Here is a 16,272-nt window from a genome sequence, read left to right on the forward strand (position 1 = left end):
TTATTTCTTGTCTGATTGCTATGGTTAGAACTTCTAGTACTGTGTTGAATAAAAGTGGTGAGGGTGGACATGCTTCTGTCGTTCCTGATCTTTAAGGAAAAGATCTCAGTTTTCACCATTGAATATGATGTTAGCTGTGAGGTTTTCGCATATGGCCTTTATGTTGAAGTATGTTCCCTCTAAACCTACTTTGTTGAGAGTTTCTATCATGAACAAATGTTGAATTTTGTCAAATGCTTTTTCTGCAACTGTTGAGATCATATGATTTTTATACGTCATTTTGTTAACATGCTGTATCACGTTGATTTGCAACTGTTAACTCACCCTTGCATCCCTGGAATAAATTTCACCTGATGAGTGGTAAATGATCCTTCTAACATATTGTTGAATGTGGTTTGCTAATATTTTGTTGAGGATTCTTGCAAATATGCTCATCAAGAATATTGGCCTGTAGTTTTATTATTATTTTTTTTTTGTTGTGTCTTCATCTGGTTTGGTTATGAGGGTGATGCCTCACAGAATGTATTTGGAAACTTTCCCCCTATTTTTTGGAATAGTTTTAGGAGAGTAGGTATTGACTCTCCTTTAAATGTTTGGTTGAGAATTCACCCGTGAACCCATTTAGTACTAGACTTTGATTTTTTGGAAGGTTTTGATTTCTTATATAATTTTGTCACTAGTAATTGGTCTGTTCCGATTTTTCTATTCTAGATTCTGTTTTGGAAGATTGTATGTTTCTAGGAATTTCTCTGTTTCTTTTAGGTGTCCAATTTATTGGTATATAATTTTTCATAGTAGTCTCATGTAATCCTTTGTATTTCTGTGGTATCGATTGTTACCTCTCTTTCATTTCTAATTTTATGTATTTGGGTCCTCTCTCTTTTTCTTGATGAGTCTAGCTAAAAGTATCAATTTTGTCTTTTCAGAAAAACAGCTCTTAGTTTCATTGGTATTTTCTATTGAAAAATAGCTTTTAAGTATTTCAGTATTGATAAACTTGCAGGAAAAGATTATAAGTATTGTTAAAAACCTGTATTGTAAAAATGATTCTCTCAAAGTATTTTAGACATAGATGTGAAAAATATGAGAATTTTACATAGACTTATGCCTAGAAATACCACTTGTAATTTGTCTAAAGAAACTCATCTTTGGGGGCGCCTGTGGCATAGTCGTTAAGTGTCTGCCTTTGGCTCAGGGCGTGATCCTGGAGTCCTGGGATTGAGCCCCACATCAGGCTCTTCCACTGGGAGCCTGCTTCACCCTCTCCCACTCTCCCTGCCTGTGTTCCCTCTCTTGCTGGCTGTCTCTATCTCTACCAGATAAATAAATAAAATCTTTAAAAAAAATCATCTTTGGGGCACCTAGATGGTTCAGATGGTTTAACATCCAACTCCTGATTTGGCTCAGGGCATGATCTCGGGGTCGTGAGATTGAGCCCCATGTCAGGCTTCATGCTGGGCATAGAGCCTGCTTAAGAGTCCCTCTCTGCCCCTTTCCCTGCACTCCCCCCCGCCCTGGCCCCACTTACTTTCTCTCTTAAAAAAAAATAAATAAAAGTCATCTTTGATGCTTACAAAATTATAACTATAAAGATTTTTCTGAAAATTAAAATTAAAGATGTTTTTGATAGACATACTTTTGACAATGGGAAATTAATATGTTATTAAGAATAAAACACTAAATGCCAAATGTTTGATACTTTGACTTTTAAACTATAGGTAACAGGCACTTGGCTAATAAGATGGCCTTTTTTTTTTTAAATCTACATTTAAAAAATTTCCATTGTCACCTGTTAAACTGTTTGAACTTACCTACCTTGTAATGAGCACTGGGTGTTATATGCAACTGAAAAATTATTGAACTCTACATCTGAAACTAAGGATACACGATATGTTAATTGAATTTAAATAAGATTAAAAAAAACAGGAAACTTAATTTCTATACAACTATCCAGCAGAAGAATTAGTACACTTTAGACATTATATAAATGTTAAATGAGTAAGTGGAAAATCAAATTCTAAAGCTTAAAATAACAAATATGCAGTTCAGTTTGGTGATAAGAAACTGAATAAAGGAGGCAAAACCTACATTTTAAAATCGATGAAGTTTATGAAAGGTAAACAACAGATTCATAATAATTATAATAACTACCAATATGGAGCATTTACTTAATGTCAGGCAGTGTTTCAAACAAATGACGTTTGTTTGAATGTCTTGTAATTGTCTCTTAATTGTCTTACACTTAATTTTCTCTACAATTGAATGACATAGGTGCAAGCAATATGCATTCGATCCAGTGTCAGACGAAGAGAAGGGGCAAAGGGGAATTTAAAGATTTACCTAAGATCCCAAGATGTGGCCACAGAGCTGGGGTTTGTACCCAAACTCTAGCATTTAGAATGCTCAGATCCTTAGAAAACATTCTCAACTGTGGGACAAAGGAGTAAGTTACTTCGCAAAGACCCAGAAGCATAAGGTGCTAGGGAGAGAGTTTAGCAGATTCCAGAGGCGTTATTGAGTATCAACTTAATGAGGCACACCGTTCTGTCCTCTGGGTAATACAGGGAGGACGCGATAAAATACAAATTAGGCAAATTGGAACCACAATTTAGAGATTTTTAAACACTGATAAAATGGGACATTTGAAAATGTGAGTGAAGGTCCGAATGCACTATGTAAAACTATACCTACACAGAAGATTCGCATCTGCCAAAAAATAAAAACCTCCCAGAGATTAAAAGGAACTTAATATTTTGAAAATTTCTGAAAGAAGTAAAAAGAACAAAACCGTGTGAACAGATTGGGGCATCTGTTGAACTTTTAATTAAAGCTTTTAATTTTGAATTTTATGAACATGTTTTTCTCAATATTTTCCCAGTATTCGTATGTTTGCACATCTGTTTGTTATCTGCTTTTAACACCATACATGACACAAATACTGAATTGAATTACAGAAGCAGATCACATATAATACATTTATAAATGTCATTCATACGAAATGTCAGGGAAAATGAAGTAAAAGAATGGTTGAGTAAATCATATGCCTTGCATCTTTATGTTTGGTTTGGATGCAACATTCATAGAGATGGGAAACAAGTTTAGGTCGACTGGCAACTTAAGTCTCTTAGGTCATATTTTTATAGAGGTCTATGTTTTTAAGAACTTTTTATCTGACTTAAGCAATGGCTAAAACCAAAGGAAAGTCATCAGGCTTACCTGTAAGTGGAATTTTTTTTTCTAACTTCAATTATGTATTTAAAATAACTTTTATTCACTCAGTCCACAATCATTTATGGAACATTAATTATCATCAGACACCTGTTTCTGAGTTCTGGTCCCAGTTCTGATATTTACCAGCATCTATGATATTACGGGTTAAACTCTTGGTAGCAGTGTAATCTTGAATAAGTAACTTAAATATTCTGAGCTTTGGCACAATTTTATGTAATATGAGGATATATTATTACACATTCTTTCCACATCGAGATAATCCTACGCCTTCAAATACCTGCTTTAAGAGGATGGATGAGATTTTCCTAGTACTAGTAATACTATCATAACAAATTTAAGTGTTTGTGCAACTCAGACCCTCTCGGTTGGGATATTTACTCTGCTGATATTGTCACACACCCAGCTTGAAGTGAGAGCATAATAGTTCTGTACATTCATACTCTAACAAATGAATTTATAAACATAAATTTATAAAGCTTTTTATATAGATGACACTCTGGTCTTTAAAATATGGCCAAGGTACGCTAGCTCTATTACTAATCTGATATCTAAGAACAATTCTTATAACTCTTAAAACTTTGATATTTGCTGGGAAAAGAGTGGGTATTACGCCATGTGCCCTAACTCGGTTAGGGAGTTCTCCAATTAGTGACTTCTCATTTACAAAACAGTTCCTTGCAAACTATTTACTTCAGCTGCATTTTGATACTGACAGTGCCCCCGACCAGGGAAATGTAAAATCACTGTGTGAAGGTAATAGTGATGCAACATAAAAACTGGCACAGCAAGCACCTTGTCAATCAGACCCTGACAGGCCAGACGTATCGACTGGCCAGTGCTGGCAGAAGATTAAGCAGCCAGGACAGAGAGGCGAGGGCAGGTAGATAATACAATCCATATGTTAACGCTTCTTTCTTTAAATTATGCACCAATCTGCAATGACTGCTGCTTGGGATTGTGAGTTTAACTCACAGTGACTGTAAAGTGGAAATTGCCTGTAAGTCCCTCCTAGAAGTAGCAATAAAGTTACATTCAGCCTAAGGTATCGGAGGAAAAATTGCCGTCACCGGTAATACAATTTATAGCTATCTTTGCCATTGTAGATAAATCCATGCTTTTGACTTTGTGACCATTGAAACATAAAAATTAAACCTTTTAACCATGGTCAGGCCTTTTGTACTAAATAGTAAAAGCCAGTAATGATTGCTCTCAGGAAACTATTTCTAACCATCATTTCTTGGGGGAAGAAACAATTTTTAAGCATGTCTGGAGTTTTATTTACAGTTAATTGGATACTCCATAGTAAAGACATCATGAATTGATTTATGAAAAGAGCTTTCAGAGGAGGCCCATGGCTCTGAGCCTTTGGTCTGAGCGTACTTTGTTTTTATTATTGTTGCTAATGCATTAGACGAGGACACTTTTGTTGATAATAAGCTTAAAAGACATTTACTTTACTTTGCTTACGTGTTCTTAAAGGATGTTGGAACAGAATTTTGCTGAATGGCTTGACTGCAAATCAAATACAGCATCAAATGCTTCCTTTAGACTTCTCAGGGAATTTAGCAGAGTAATAAATATAACTGAGCTTAAGCCTCAGTTGAAAGCCAAAGAATGCTACCATTTTAAGAAATTATGTCTTGTAAGTTAATATTAATTGGTTTTGCCAAGACAAATGAAATAGACCTCTGAGATGATTATCTAGACATGCGTGTGTGTGTGTGTGTGTATTTTTTTTCTTCTTCTCTTAAATAGGGGGTTCTAATTAAAATTGGGAAGGATTAAAAAGATTATTTGAATTTTTTCCCAGATAAATGTCAAAAGAAAATTAGGAACACTTGTAAGAATGCTTCACCAATCTGGGTAATAACCAGGAATAAACAAAATGAAGGCTATATATGTCCCAATTTTAATTTTGAGAATAACATTTAAAAGGCTTCAGATCTTCTTAAAGATATTGAAATTGGCCTTTGAATCTTAAAGCATTTCAGTCTTCCAGAGGGGAAAGTATGAAAACAGGAAAGGCTAGCAGGGCTTATGTTTAGTGATGAAAATTTTGCGATGCTGGGAGAATTGAAAACACACAGGGGCTTGGGACATAGGTGTAGAGAAAAATCCTTAGCTTTCATACAATCCACACTTTATTCCTGAATAAATGATATCCTCGAATAGCTATTTTACATCATATTTGTACTTATGTCTCTTCTGTGCTATTACACATTGACTCCACCTGACTATGATTGACTTACAGAAGTATCTCCTTTATTTCTACAATAGGGTATGAACAAAATGTTTGGTTATTTTATTGTACTTTGCCCATTTTACTTTATATTTAAAAATACATAGGGACACCTGGGTGGTTCAGTTGGTTAAGCATCTGCCTTCGGCTCAAGTCATGATCCTAGGGTCCTGGGATCTAGCCCTGTGTTGGGCTCCCTGCTTGGGGGGAGCCTACTTTTCCATCTCCCTCTGCCCCTCCCTACTCCTCATGCATGTTCTCGCTCGCTCGCTCTCTCTTTCTCTCCCTCTCAAATAAAAATTAAAAAAATATAGAGGGGGGGGTTGCCTGGCTTGCTCAGTCAGTTAAGATCTGCCTTTCAGCTCAGGTCATGATCTCAGGGTCCTGGGATTGAGCTCTGTTTTGGGCTCCCTGCTCCGTGGGGAGCCTGCTTCTCCCTCTGCCCCTCCCCACTGTTCATTCTCTCTCTCTCTCTCTCTTTCTCAAATAAATACAATCTTTAAAAAAAAAAATAGTGGAAGGAAATGGAAATTCTAATGCATATAGGTATCAACCAATTCTCAGCTTTTCAAGTTTAGATATAGACCATTTTACCATGTGTTCAAATGCAAGGAGAAATAAAATTTAAGGCTTTATATAACATCTTGGGAATATATAGCTGAGATTTTTATTTAAGAATTAAGGTGTTATTGGAAATTCATATTTTTAGCTCCTAGAGGATGGACTTTCCCACCCACAAAACAACAACAAAAGAAAATCAAACCAAATCAAACGAAAACACACAAGATTATTTTTCAATGTTCACATGTTTGTTTTTATTTCAGAACACTTAATATATTAATGAGAAGATCTTGCATAAATGAAATTATTTAGGATTTAAAAAATTAATTCGGGTAAAGGAAAGGGAATTCTTTGCAACTTGAGGGTATTTTTTAAAATGAGTTTTGAAACCATAGTGTTATTTAAATAACTTAGGATAATATACTTAATATGTTAACACGTTATATTACATACAAGAAAGAATGGAAAGTCTATCCATTTTTAAAGAAAAACTGTTATGTTGAGATGAGAATCCTACTTTAAACTGCCTCAAGAGCAGAGTCTGGAGGAAACGGGCTGGGGGAGCACAGGCTTTCTTACAGAGAAAATGGCTGTCGAACTGTGCAAAGAGGGGACTAATAACATAAATATATTAGTTTTCAGTGGCTGCTAAACCAAATTGCCGCAACCTCAGTGGCTTAAAACAACAACAAAATACTTTCTGACGGTTCCGGAGGCTAAAAGTCCCCAATTGTTATGCCCGGGCTGACATCGAGGTGTCCTCAGGGCTGCACTCTCTCCAGAGACCAGGGGAGAATCTATTCCTGAGTCATCTGCTTCTGGGTCTGCGGGCATTCCGTGGTGTGCAGCCACGTCACTCCAATCTTCAGAGCCAGCATCTTCCATCTTTCTGCTCCATCTTTAATTTTTAATATATATTTATTTGAGAGAAAGAGAAAAAAGAGAGCACGACAGGGGAGAGGGTCAGAGGGAGAAGCAGACTCCCTGCTGAGCGGTGAGCCTGACGCAGGACTCGATCCTGGAACTCCAGGATCATGACCTGAGCTAAGGCAGACGTTTAAGTGGCTGAGCCACCCAGGCGCCCGTCTGCTCCTCCTTTACATCACCTTCTCTGTTGGATGTCACATCTCTCTCTGTCTCTCTCATGATATTTGTGATCCAGATAATCCAGTTTAATCTTAATTTAATCACAACTGCAAAGATCCTTTTCACATATAAGGTAACATTTACATGTTCCAGGAATGAAGACTTGATTTCTTAGAATGGTCATAATGTCGCCTAACACAATAACTCAACTCCAGGAGATTCTGGTCCCTGAAGTTGCTGGTCATGGTGACGTAGGAGATGATCACAAATCCCTGGGGCTATGTCAGGAGAGATAAAGGGGTAAATGGTGATAGAGTCTGAGGAAGACAACCCAAGAATGCAACATATGTCTACAATATGTTTTTAATTGAGATGACCAGCTCTTTCTGTGTAATACAGGAACATGAAATAAATGCAGAGGACCCTTAAGACCCCGTTGAGTACACATTGAAAGACCTACGTATGACAGACACATGCATAGACCCTAAGTAAGATAACTGATGGAGACTCATTCGCCCCTTTTTTCCTCTAATATTACTTTTTCTTTGTGACTGGTAACACCTGTGTTAACTATTTTGGCTTATTCCTACCCCAATAGTGGAACTTGTGGGAAAAAGCATGTACAAAAGGCATATAGAAGAAACAATAATTCTTTCTGGTGGAAAATAAGATTAAAAGCCACAGTAGTGATCTGGTGGACACAGTTACTGATATTGGGTTGTTCTATAGATTGATTTGCTGCTTCTACTAGTGACTTGAGAGACAAGTTATAGATTCTTGTAGAGTAAGGCCCTGACAGGTATTTTTTGTTTTCGTTTTGTTTTGTTTTTCTCTTTGTGATATAAGTGTCTGACTTAGAAATCTTGGTTGATTTTGATAACTGACCATTTGGGCCGCTTACCTTTTTTCTTCCCACACTTTAAATTCCTGCTTTTATTTTTTACATTTACCTATAAAGAGTAAGCCCGTGAAGCCCTAGGCCCCTGCCCTTGACTCCAGCACATGCAGGTGCTCGCTGTCCCATGTACCCTGCATCTCCCCACCCATGACCTCACTGTGTGGCCCCAGGTGGGCTATGTAATTTCCAGGTCTTTATTTAAGTTTCTTGATGGTTGTTGTTGAAAGGCATCTTGCAATCATAAGAACTACAAGGGTTGGTACAGTCTTAACTTTGGTTTGGAAAGGGGAGATATCTGTGGGAAGCTCATCAGGGCCCAGATGAGTTCTCCCAGGCATTTCTAGCTGATAGCTTTACTATTGATAGGTTGAGACCTGCACAAAACAGTTCCCTTATTGCTTCTAAGTTCCTGTCCATTCTTCTAATGAGGCTCCATTGAGAGAGAATCTTGTGTGGTGAAAATCAGTCTTTGGAATCAGCCTTTGTTACGAAAGCTGGTTTTGCTAGTTTGCTGTCTAAGTGGCCTTGGATAGTTTTCTCAGCTTCTCATGTTATGATTTTGTAAAAATTGAAGGAAATCATACATTTGAAGGTGTATAAACACTTAGTAGGCTACTGAGAGATGTTGATTTTATTTTTATTTTGCCAAGAGTCTACTCATTAGCTCTGATTCATCCTGTACCCCAAACTTCCAGACCTCCTCTGACAGACCCTGTCCTAAACCGACACTAAGACTCTACCAGCCACCTTGTTCAAGGTTATAGGATTTTGTTATTTATGGACAGGAGTCTGCCTGCATTTCCACCATTAAGTGCTGCCGAGATTCCCAGATGACCTGGCATTGCTTTCTGCTTGATGGCTGCTTGCTTTCCTCCTCCTCAACCTCCTTCAGACAACCCTAGTTCTCATTCCTGAATGTCTCCACCTCATCAGTTTCTGAAGCCCACAGTTGCATGCTTAGACATATCTCTTAAAGTCAGTCTTTTGGCCACCTGAGCCATGGAGGAGGTGGAAGAAGGTTGATAAAACCCGGAATAAGGAGTTGGATGATTCCTGAGCCTAGAAGAGATCAGTAAATATGTGTTGAATTAGTGAAGGAGAGTAGGTACCATTGGGTGTGGATTGTTATGTGTGGGCCAGATGACTAGATTTATGCAAAGGCTCTAGAGAGGAGACGGTTTGCAATCAGTTCAGCATGTCTGGCTCATACAAAGGGCAAAGTTACAGGGTAGTAAGAGATGTGATTGGCAAACTGAGAAGGAACCAAGTCACGAAAGGCTTACAGCAATTTCAAGACTCGGTATATTCGTCTAAGGGCAACTGTTAATTTATAGTTTAGGCAAGAACTGGTCAAACAAAATTTGTACAGTAGATGGAGCGTTTTGGCCTAAGTCCAAAGTATGGATCAAAAAAGGCAAGACTTCAAATGGAAAGGACAGTTATGTAACCTTCTTCAATAATTAAGACGCAGCATAAAAGTAGTTGGTGATAAATCAGTGACAATATAGATAGAAATAAACTGATTTGAAACAGAACTAAGGGAATTAGCTGATTAAGAATGATACAAAACGTGTCAATATATCTTTAAATTGATGATAATTTAACTTTTAAGTGGCCCAGAATTTTAGCTAAATCTAATAATCACGTGCCAAAAGGCACCATTTTGCCAAATTTACCTCACTAATTAAAAATGACACAAAACCCTCAAAGCCATTGCTCTGTTAAGTTTAGCTTAAGGTAGGAGAGTTCATATTTGCTCTTTCAGGCCTCTTCTATTTTGTTTTGAGAAGTCCTAACGGGTTTGTGTGAACTTGAATACAGTTTATATGACCATGGCTTAAAGGATATGCTTTATAGATTTGAATCTATATGAGTGACATGTGATATTTTTGATGATTCGTTTTATTGATCTATTTCCAGTCTATATCACAAACACCTAGTTTTTCTGGCACAGGAATGATAATGACCTTTGGAATCTACAATGTAAATTCACACAAAGAAAAATCTTGAGTGTTCTTAAAGTAGCCCTCGTTATTTCTTTGTAGGCTTACTTAATCTCCTGCTTGAAATGAAATATCTTTCAAACAGGTATTTTATGAAAATGACACTTTGGCACGTGTATATTCTCATTTTCTCTCATCTGACATGTTCTGCTCAATTTTTAAATCAAAACATGTCTTTGCCACTCTCCAAATCTTAGGTTCAATGTCATTTATGAACTTGAAGTTTTTCTTTTTTTCATTGTTCATCATTGTCAAAAGAAATAGACGGATAATTTTAGAATATCAAATTTCATGAAGTTCACCCTGAAATTTCTTATTCCCAAGAATAAGACACAAGCTGTATAAAATAAGAATGTAATTCTTCCAAAGTCTCGGTCAAAGATGAAAAACAGCATAAAACCAATGCTATCAATTACAGCCAACTTAATGCTGACCTTATAAAGAGAGTTTATTTCATCTGAGCATTAATAGAGGATAGCCAGATGCAGAGTGCAGCCAAGGGGACCCAGGGGTCCATTTCTCTAAAGAGAGCTCTTTGGCGTAGAGAGAGACTTGATTCTAAAGGAAGTACATCAGTCACTCAAGTGACATTAAAATCAGTTGGCAAGATTTTTAAAAATTTTCTCACTTTAAGAAATTATGAATCTTGGGGCACCTGGGTGGCTCAGTGGTTAAGCGTCTGCCTTCGGCTCAGGGCGTGATTCCGGCGTTCTGGGATCGAGCCCCACATCAGGCTCCTCCGCTGGGAGCCTGCTTCATCTTCTCCCACTCCACTGCTGTGTTCCCTCTTTCACTGGCTGTCTCTCTGTCACATAAAAAAAAAAAAAAAAAAAAAAAACTTTAAAAAAAATTAAAAAAAAGAAATCATGAATCTTTTTCTTTCCAAAGCATCATCCTTTTCACACTTTCTTGATGAGCTAATGAAGGAACATAACACATGACTATCTCGCCTGTTTTTGAAGTTAAGTTTCTTACCCTGGGGTTGGAATTGGGATTCACATCAGTTTTAAATCCCAGTCATGTGGCTTTGCTGCTATAAGAAAAGCTGAGGGTGTAGGGTACCCAGATCAGGCAACTAAGGCATAAAAATAGGGCATCAAAATAGAACAGCAGACAGATGGAATGGTTCAGGAGTCAAAATTTGCCTGTTATATTGTACTTGACAAGAAAATAATTCATTAGCGTTAAACAGCTAAATTTCTTCAGGCTTAAGTTGGCAATAATGAGAAATGGGATTCTTAGCAATGTTATCAATTTGTAGAATTCTCTATCTCAAAAATGTATTTATCAGCATAATTGACTTAAAAAGCACATGTGCAGGGGAAATCAGAAGGGGGAATGAAGCATGAGAGACTATGGACTCTGAGAAACAAACTGAGGGCTTCAGAGGGGAGGGGGGTGGGGGAATGGGATAGGCTGGTGATGGGTAGTAAGGAGGGCACGTATTGCATGGTGCACTGGGTGTTATACGCAAATAATGAATCATCGAACTTTACATCAAAAACCAGGGATGTACTGTATGGTGACTAACATAATATAATAAAAAAATATTTTTAAAAATTTGCGATATGCTATTTCAGGTGCATAAAGTACTTAGTTGGCCCTAATTCTCTTTTTCAACAGTAGTGATGAATAGCCCTTAGTCCTATTTCACTGTATAATTTTTGTAATCTATTTTACTTTCTCATTTACTATCAACATTTTAAACAGTGAGGAAAATCAGAGAATATGCCAAAACTTCTGTATTCAGCAGTGACATTTTTTTTAAATTACAAAGTAAAACACATGTTTAAAAAATTAATGTACAACTCTCTCTCTCCATCTATCCTTGTTTTTTTAAATAATTTATGTTAATTAATCCAAGCCATTAACTTATAGACTCCCCCACAGCCTAAGTGTTGCTGATTGCACACTCCTGATACATCTCAGTACGTTCCTCTATTGTCTGTATGCCCTGCAAACTGGCGGCTGGATTTAAAGGCTTGAGCAAACCTCAGATTCAACACCTTAATTTGGACCTTAAGCCTGCAGAACAGTAAGACCAAAAAAAAAAAAAAAAAAAAAAAAAAAAAAAAAAATTAAAGCAACCCAGTTTATCTTACTCTTTTTATAACAGCTCTAGGAAATGAAAACCTCTTTAATTAATGGTATGTTAGAAGTTGGAGTGCTGATATCAACATAGGTACAGGAGCCTACGAGTGGCCTGTGACAAAAATGGTTCGTGGAGACCAACAGTAGATTACCAAGGCTTTAAAAAAATAATACCACATATAGCATCAGCAGTCCTTGATGTGGTTTCAACATTGCAAAATATACATCAGTCTAAAGGAGAATGGTATTCATGATTGAATTTGCAAGTACTTTTTTCCTCCATCTCAATCTTGGAAATGAGCCAACAACAGTTTGCTTTCATGTGTGAATGATCCCACTTTGCATTTACTGTATTCACAGGGTTTTTTGAATTTACCAGCTTACTGTCATTATATGAGTAGAAGAGTTTTGGATTTAGCAGATTCTGAACGTGAAAATACACTATTTTGGTGATGGTATGATAGTATCAGAAAGTGACGCGCACGACAAACAGAGGCCAGTTGATAAATCCAGCAAAAATCCCAGGTTCTGCCCCAATTGTGAGATTCTTTGGAAGAACCTGAGCGGGAGACACATGTAACATAACAAAGGTAACTACACCTGCTATTGTTGCCTCCTCTTGGAACTAAATGAGAGGCAAAGCGCTTGGTTGGGTTGTTTGGATTTTGCAGATGTATGTTTCACCCATGGAAGTATTGCTAGCTCCTGATAAAGCTCCTGAAGCTCATATTTGTGCAGAGCTCTGAACCAGCACACTGTGTCTGACTAGCAAAAAGTGGTGGCCCAGGGACCACATGACTGACCACCAATTAAAACCCTGGACACCAAGGCTCAGATGAGCTTCCCTGAGGGAGAACATTTGGCAAGTGTGACCACGTATTGTCGGGGGAATTAAGCGTGTCCATAGAACTTTTCTGCGAGAGGACACCTGGAAGCTTGTGCCTGGTTTCTCCTGGACTTCTTCCGTTCACCTTTCCCCCCTTGGTAGATTTTAAATTGTATCATTTTGCTCTAACTGTACCCATAAGTATAGCAGCTTTTGGAGTCCTGGGAGTACTTGTAACAAATCATCAAGCCTGAAGGTGTTTCCTGGGGACCCCGGAAAAAACAGTCAGTTGTCTTTTAAAGATAGTTAAATAGTAAGGAAAAAAATCCCATTGAATTGGCATTTGCAGCATCTTTATTCGTTTATTCCTTTCCATCTGGTATCATTTTCCTTCTGATAGAAGAACTTCCTTCATAGTTTCTAGAATGTGAATGTATGGGGATTAATTCTTTCAGTTTTTGTAGTTTTTAAATAAGTCTTTATTTTTCTTCATTTTTGAGAGTTTTTCCATGTGGTATGGAATTATATAGGTTGACAGGTTTTAATGAATCTACTTTAAATATATTGTTCAATTATCTTCTTACTTACATTATTTCCATTGAAAAATCTGCTATTATCCTTATCTCTGTCCCTCCCTAATTGTCTTTTTCTCTGGCTGGTTTTAAGATTTTAACTTTATCACTGTTTTTGAGCAATTACGCTGTGTCTTGGTGTATTTCCTTTGTGCTTGTTGGCCTTGGGTTTTGATAAGCTTGTAGGATCTGTAAGTTAATTGTTTTCATTAAATTAGGAAAAATTTCAGCCATTATCTCTTCAAATATTTCTCTGTTACTCCTCTTCCTTCAGGGATTACAATTTCTTATGTGTTAGGCTCCTTCTAGCTGACCCACAACTCACGGATGCTCTTTTTTCCTTCTTCCTTCTTCTCTTTTTTTAATTTCCAAGCCCCGGTAGTCTCCTCGCTCAGCACTCAGCTGAAATAATTGGCAGGTCCTTCTGCAGATCTCCAGATTTCTCTCTCTGCACAGCTCTCTCACTTCTAGTACTCTGTCCTGTGAACTACGGACATTTGGCCCCAAACCTCAGAGCTCCATCTCCTCATCTGTAGTATTCCACTGGGCTCTGCCTGGAGTCCCTCTCTCTGCACCATGACCTTGAAACTCTGCTCAGGCTCTACGTAGGGACAATCATAGTGTTCATTTGTTTCTCATGTTTCAGGGATTACTGTCCTGAGTTATCGATGTTCCAGTGTCTTAGAAACCATTGCTTCATATATTTGATTTTTCATTTATTAATTTTTTTTTCAGATGGAAGAGTAAATCCAGTTCCCATCACTATATCTCAATCAGATGGGGAGGTCTTCTCCTGGCACATTTTGGGCAAAGTCCCTCTCACTGATTTATGCTTCTTTGCTTTCTGGAACAAGTACAGTTCAGACCCATTTTGTAGTTTTTCTACATGAACCCAGGATGGAGGAGCCCTGGTTCCTTTAAGTAGAGCCGGTAATAAAAAAAAAAAAAAAATTCATGTTAGGTGTTCTTACTTCTCTTGCGGTGTTGTCGTTTCCAAGCTCTCAAGTGGACTGAGCTAGGGAAGCTTGTATGTATGTATTTACATACATATAATAGCAACAACATGTTAAATTGCTCTATAAACATTGCAAACATATCTAGAATTACAATCGCTCTAACAGTAATCAAATAACTATAAGTAATACATATATTTAGCAAATGTTGACTTTTTCATTAGTGATGTTGAATCTTAATAAAAATATGTAACAATTGATTTTATGGTATAGTTACCATAACTTCAAGATAGCAAAGATGTAAAAATTTATTTTATCTCATTCCCTTGCACTGATATTGTGCCTGAGTTTTTCCCTAGCAGAAATATGTATTTTTTCTGAATATATTTCAAAGTAAGTCATGAGAGGGGATCGAGTATCATGATAGCTTCAATTACTTCTGTTCCTATTAAAGTCTGGTTTTCTTATGTTTAAAAACTATATTTGCAAAAAATGAAAAGAAATAAATGAACAAAAACCTTACTATCATTCATAACGTGTTGCCTAAGGCACACTTCAGCTATATCCATATCAGTTTCTAATATTTGGTTCACAGAGTCCTTTGTTTCTTTCTACAGTGATTGGGGAATGGAGTAAATCGTTTAAGAGAACCTGGACCCTGGCCTAATCACTCCAGAACCTCATGCTATACGGTGCTATTTAAATAAAGACATAAGTTTGATATAATACTATGAAAAAAGTTGCCTTGAAGGAACTCCACAAAAATAGTAGCTAGAAAAAACCCAAAACTAAGTCATTCTTCTGTTTAAAAATACAAGTAAGAGAAATACAGAAAATGTAATTTTTGAGATATTTACGATTCCTTAGGGTGGTAGCTCTAATGTTTTATTCACAATATAATCATAGTCATATGAAGTTATGGAAATTAGATGTCTAAAGGAAGGTTGCATTTAATTCAAATAACTTCACAAATTTTAACAAGTTTGAATTTTAAAATAATTATTATCCCATTTGCTTTTAACATCCAGGTAGTAGAAGTTAAATTTCTTTGCTTCAAAAAATAAATAAAAAAATAAATTTCTTTGCTTCATAAACATTTTTGATTAGCTACTTCTATTCAGTATTAAGGCTTTTATAAAATATGTGAAAGGAATAAAAAATGAGTTTAGTTGAAGTAACATTAAAAAAAAAAAGATTTTATTTATTTATTCATGAGAGACACAGTGATACAGGTAACACCAGCAGGGGGAGTGGAAGAGGGAGAGGCAGACTCTCCACTGAGCAGGGAGCCGGACGCAGGACTCGATCCCAGGACTCTGGGATCACAACCTGAGCTGAAGGCAGACGCTTAACCAACTGAGCCACCCAGGCGCCCTGAAATAACATTTAAAAATAATAGAAATAATAGAAACACAGAAATAGATGTAAATAGACTTATTGGCCAAAGATGGGTGATTTTCCAGGTGAGGAGCCATAATTATGTACAGATATTTGGTGAATCAACAAATTTAAGGAAAGTGAATTTTGACTTTTATGATACTTGCTATTCCTACCCCTTTTGACAATTCTCTTTCGCCCCCTCATTCCCCATCTCTGTTCAGGAGAAAGAAATGTGTAAATAGAAAGCGTGAGTATATAAGGGTTCTACATTTTTTTTCTTTAACATTTTGACAGTGCTGACGTGTGGATTTTTTTAAGACAATAAATCAGATAGTTCAAACGACTCTAAAGCCAAGCATTCACATTATTGATTTTTCTTTTATTGTTTGTTACAAAGGGGTAACTGGTGGCTTTGTCAAGTCTTATTGACTC

This window comes from Ursus maritimus, unplaced genomic scaffold (assembly GCF_017311325.1).
Source record: "Ursus maritimus isolate PB19 unplaced genomic scaffold, ASM1731132v1 scaffold_3, whole genome shotgun sequence".
Taxonomy (NCBI): Eukaryota; Metazoa; Chordata; class Mammalia; order Carnivora; family Ursidae; genus Ursus; species Ursus maritimus.